Source organism: Hyaena hyaena, unplaced genomic scaffold, assembly GCF_003009895.1.
Source record: "Hyaena hyaena isolate Hyena2069 unplaced genomic scaffold, ASM300989v1 scaffold_852, whole genome shotgun sequence".
Taxonomy (NCBI): domain Eukaryota; kingdom Metazoa; phylum Chordata; class Mammalia; order Carnivora; family Hyaenidae; genus Hyaena; species Hyaena hyaena.
The window spans coordinates 796820-802328 of record NW_024081485.1 but is presented as its reverse complement, the minus strand read 5'-3'; positions in this window follow the sequence as shown (position 1 = coordinate 802328).

Below are 5509 nucleotides of genomic sequence, written 5' to 3'. Positions count from 1 at the left end.
CTACAGGTATTGCAGATATGTCTGATACCAAGCACTTGGCTTGGCTTCTGGCCTAGAGAGACAAAAACTGAGGACTGATGGATGTGGGGGGGGGAGGGGGGGATGGGCATGGAGGAGGACACTTGTGGGGATGAGCACTGAGTGTTATGTGGAAACTAATTTGACAATAAACTATTTGTTAAAATAAATAAATAAATAAATAAAATCAACTTGCAAAGGTAAAAAAAAAAAAAAAAAAGTTCAATTGAGATTGCTTATAAAAGTTCCAAAAAAGCAGATTTTATTTACTTGTCTCTCTTTCTTCCTTCCTCCCTCCATCTCTCCCATTTTAATTTAAATCCAAGGTAGTTAAGATATAGTATAATAAGGGTTTCAGGAGTAGAATTTAGTGATTCTTCACTTACATATAACACCTAGTACACATCCCAGCAAGTACCCTCTTTAATGCCCATGACCCATTTGGCCCGTCTCCCCACCAAACCCCCCTCCAGCAACCCTCTGTTTGTTCTCTGTATTTAAAACTCTTATAGTTCAGTAAAGCAGATTTTAAAAGAGCTACATGATCAGTCACTATTCTTGCTAAGCTTATATAAATAATTAGGCCAAATTTGTTAACTTGGTCTTGTTTTTTTAATGAATTAGTCTTCATTTGGCTATCTTTGATAAAAATGAGGGTGATTATAGAGCAAAAATGTTTTGATAACCCACCTCTGTAGATATTAGATTTTAAGCACTTGAGACTCAAGACATAGAGTTTGTAATTTGCTACAACCATTAACTTATATTTTTCTTTTGTTTCCATAAAGGTGCCTCTCATTAATTACCTGACTGCTTACTAAACAAAACAGAGTATATGATGGCTAACACCACTTGCTACACAATTAGGCCTTAAATGACTCTCAAAATGGCATTAGATATTTTAACTGCTACACAAGGCAGAACATGTGCTGTCATAAAAATGGAATATTTTGTATACATTCCAGAAATTGCAAAAATGTAACAAGATTGCTTAAAGATATAAATATTTAATTAGCACTTTAAACAACTTCTCTCTTTCCTTTAGTGATTGGTTTAACTGGACTGGAGAAAGGTTTTGGTTGACTATCAAAGGTCCTTTTTTTATTGGGCTTCTTTTTCTCATAATAATTTTGTTTGTCTATTTTGTTGTCTTTTCTGGTGTTCCCCTGCCTGGTGCTAAGATTCCTTAACTACCAACAGACCTTTTCTACTCAAGGAAGCTCACTTATGCTAGCTTGAATTCGGCTGCCTCTGCCTTTGATAATTTCTATATATAAGTTCCCGCAACTGACCACTGTTGGCTCATAGGTAGGGACATCTCTATATCCCTATACAGCAGGAAGAAGTTACAGAAGATAATATCTTTCACCCTCAACAACCTTAAAGATTGAAGGGTCAAAACTGTTTAGAGGAGAATGCTGTGGAGAACCTTATAACTTGCAGCCCATTGACAAATACTTGAGATAGGCAGAGTATGGCATTAGTCCATGAACTCCTGTCATAGTGTTAATGCCTTGTTAGAGGAAAAAACAACCTTACCTTGACAACAGCTAGACCTCCAAGACCCTGTAAGTCTTCCTTAACATAACATATGAAAATCCTTTTGGAAACTTCCTTTGTCTCTACCCCTCCCAGCTTAAAAGTATATACTCAATCTATGTAATCAATCACTCCTCACAATCCCAGTGCAGCTCTTTCTGCCACAGGTTCTGTCACCATGCTTTGATAAAACCACCCTTTTTTGCACTGAAAATATCTCAAGATTTCCTTCTTTACCATTTGCTCCTGGATCCCACATCAAATCACATCAATAAAGTGATAACCTCATGACACATTATAACTCTGTATTCTGTTCCTGTTTAGATCCATTTTATAAATTAATTTATGTTTTGATCTCTGTGTCTAAGGGATTATTAAAAGTCCTTCACATGTTCAGCTTTCACTAACTTAAAATCATTAGAAAGGCTTTCTCACCACAAAGTATTAGTGATAGGGACTTTTCTACTAAATTTTACTAGAAGAAAAACAGGTTGACCATGTACGTAGTTTACAGTAACAATAGCACCATACTGTTATATGAAAACCACTTATGTAGACTTATTTATTTAACATTTAAAAATATATAATATGATAGCAATCTAGCTTTCTTCTAATAATGAAAAGCAGGCAAATCCAAGGAAATCTGGCAATCTCTCAGACTCAGTTGAAAGGATCCATAGTATGACACTGTTGCGCAAAAATTATTTTGAGCTAAAGGCATTTGAGTATCTGAAATTATTTCTCTACCTAAAAGTAGAGCCTCGTCATAGATTCCCTCCCAGGGAAGAACTCTAATCTACTCAGAGGAAAAGTAAACAGCACACCAACAGAGACACACTCATAAAACATCATATTTCTCATCTGTTCTCCTAAAGATCCATTTATCTTTCCAAAGTCATTTGTCATCCTATTAGTGACCTTTCTCCTGCCCTTCTAAAAAGTGACTTGTTCCCCTAAAAGTGCTCTTCTTTTCCTCCCATTCCCCTATTAAGATGGTATATAAGGCCCAAATTCTAAAACATGTTTGAGTCACATTTCTTTGTGAACTCTGGTATATACATATGTGATTAAGTCTCTTTTTTCTTTTATAATTTTATTTTGCAGGCAACAAAGAATTAAATTAAGAGGATAGGGAAAAAATTTCTCATCCCCAAGATAGTAAATTAAGGCTACTGACTTAAATCTCTGTATCTTCTTATGTTTTATAGCCTATTAAAAACACTTAACATATAAAATACTTATTTGTCTTAAAGTGAGTTATTTTCTCCTGTAAATAAATGCCCAAGAAAAGGTTGATAATGTCTGAATGTGGCTCAATTCTTATGAACTCGAGGCAGGAGGTGTTATACTAATCAGCATAAATGAATTTTTAGATATATAATGAAGTCTCATTTCACTTACTGTATGCCCTTTCAAAATATTTCCAAAACTCCAACCAAAATATTGAATACCATTGCAGGCTTTTCTCCCTTCTCTAATTCTATTAGCCCCTGTTGTTTGAAGGCAAAGAATGAAGGTGAAAAAACAGGTAAGAAGGGTAAACAGTCTGTCGGGCTGTTTGCTAAATAAAAGTATGAAGCTTTGAGACGCCTCTAAATAAAAGCCAACAAAACAGCTTAAGCCTTTCAAGAACTATTTTATAAATCAACTTAAGTACCTTACAATGTTATTAAGCACTTTTATAATTATCATCTAAATTTGAGTGCATGATTTTCAAAATCAGTTGAAAATCTTTCATCAAAGTACTCAATAGAGAGGACTAAAATTTCAGTTACTGAAACTTTTCAATGAATTGAAATCACTAGAAGAAAAGGATTAATTCTTAGAAATGCAGCCTGCCAAGACTAAATCATGATTAAACAGAAATCTTAATTGATGAGGGAGCTTGGGGCAAGCTGAGGTCAAAATACAGGCTGGCATACCCTGAACCCCTGCCCCCCCAAACTGTCCAGTGGAATATGTGTGATATTCCTCAGACACTTCTCACTACCCAAGAACAAAGGAAAGGGGTTTAAGTACTTGCCATGGTAATGTGTGAAACTAAGGCAATGAAAACTTAAATTCCCTTACTGCCTACAGCCCACTGACAAGTCCTTGCAACTGGCAGAGTGACCTCCCTCTAGCAGCTTAGTGGCCTCAAGGATGACACTTTGCTAAGTAAGGGCAAAAGGGATTTTTGGCTGAACACTATTCCAACTTCAAGGATCCTGTAAGTCTACTTTCTTTATCTCAAGTGCCCCAAGATATATGCTGGCAATCATACTCCAAGCTTACCCCCTCTCCCCCCACCCGTCCAGAATATATAGCTGAAGAGTCTCATGACTGAGGTTCTATTAAACTGTAATAAATGGTGTTTCCCTAGCAACAGATAGCCCTTCAAAGTCTTGGAAACTTTGCTGCCAAAATACCTTAAAGACTTGTATCCCTGACTCTCTCCCAACCTGAGGGTATATAATATGTTACCTGTCACAACCCCACTGTAGTTCTTTCTGCCAATGGGTCCTGTCCCTATGCTTTAAGGAAATCACCTTTTTGCACCAAAGATGTCTTCAAGAATTCTTTCTTGGCCGTTGGCTCTGGACCACCACACCATCACCCCAAAACTTCATCATTAACAGACCAAGTATTAGGAAGGACATTGAACCAGTAATCAAAATCATCACAAAAAAATAAAAGTACAGGACACGATGGCTCCATTGACAAATTCTTCCCAATGTTCAAAGAATAATTAATAATTAGTACAATACTTTCAAATTCTTCCAAAAAGCAGAAGAGGAGGGAACAAAAGCAGAAGAGGAGGGAACACTTCCAAACTCATTTCATGAGGCCAACAATACCCTAATACAAAAACTAGACAAAAATGTCACGAGAAAAGAACAGGCCAATATCTCTGATCAACATGTATGCAAAAGTCGTCAACAAAATATTAGCAAATCAAATTCAAAAATACATTAAAAAGGATCCTATAGAATGATCAAGCAGGGATTGATTTCAGGGATGAAAGGTGCTTCAAAATCTACAAATTTAGTCAATGTGATATATCACATTAACAAAATGAAAAGTAAAAATAATATTATCATTTCAATAGATGCAGAAAATGTATTTGACAAAATTCAACCTTATGATAAAAACTCTTAACAAACCAGATATAAAGGGAATGTTCCTCAACATAATAAAGGCCATATAGAACAGTTAGTGTCAAACTCAATAGTGAAAAAGTAAAAGCTTTTCTTCTAGGATCAGAAACAAACAAACAAAATGCTCACACTCACTACTTTTATTCAACATACTATTAGATATGCTAGCCAAAGCAATTAAGCAAGGAAAAGAAAAGAAAAGCATCCAAATTGGAAAGAAAGAAGTAAAACTGTTAACTACTTGCAGTCATAAACCTGTGACTACTTGCAAATGACATACTAGATTAGAAAACCCCAAAGACTTCACCAAAAAGCTGTTAAAATTAAAACAAAGTCAGTAAAGGTGTAGGATAAAAAAAAATCAATACACAGTATCTACTGCATCTCTGTACAATAATTCTGACCTATCAGAAAGAGGAATTAAGAAAGCAATCCTTTTATAATTGCAGCACAAAGAAGAAAATACCTAGGAATAAATTTAATGAAGGAGTTAAAAGACCAGTATACTGAAAATTATGAAATTAATGAAAGAAACTGGAGACAAAAATAAATGGAGAGATATTGCATGCTCATGGATTGAAAGAATATATATTGTTATAACATCCATACTAAGCAAAGCAATCTACAGATACAATGCAATCCCTATCAAAATTAATGGCGTTTTTCACAGAAATAGAATAAACAACCCTAACATTTGTATGGGACCACAAAAGACCTTGAAAAACCAAACCAAAATTGAGAAAGAAAACAAAGCTGGAGGCATCATGGTCCTTTGGTTCAAACTATACTAAAAAGCTTTAGTAATGAAAACAGTA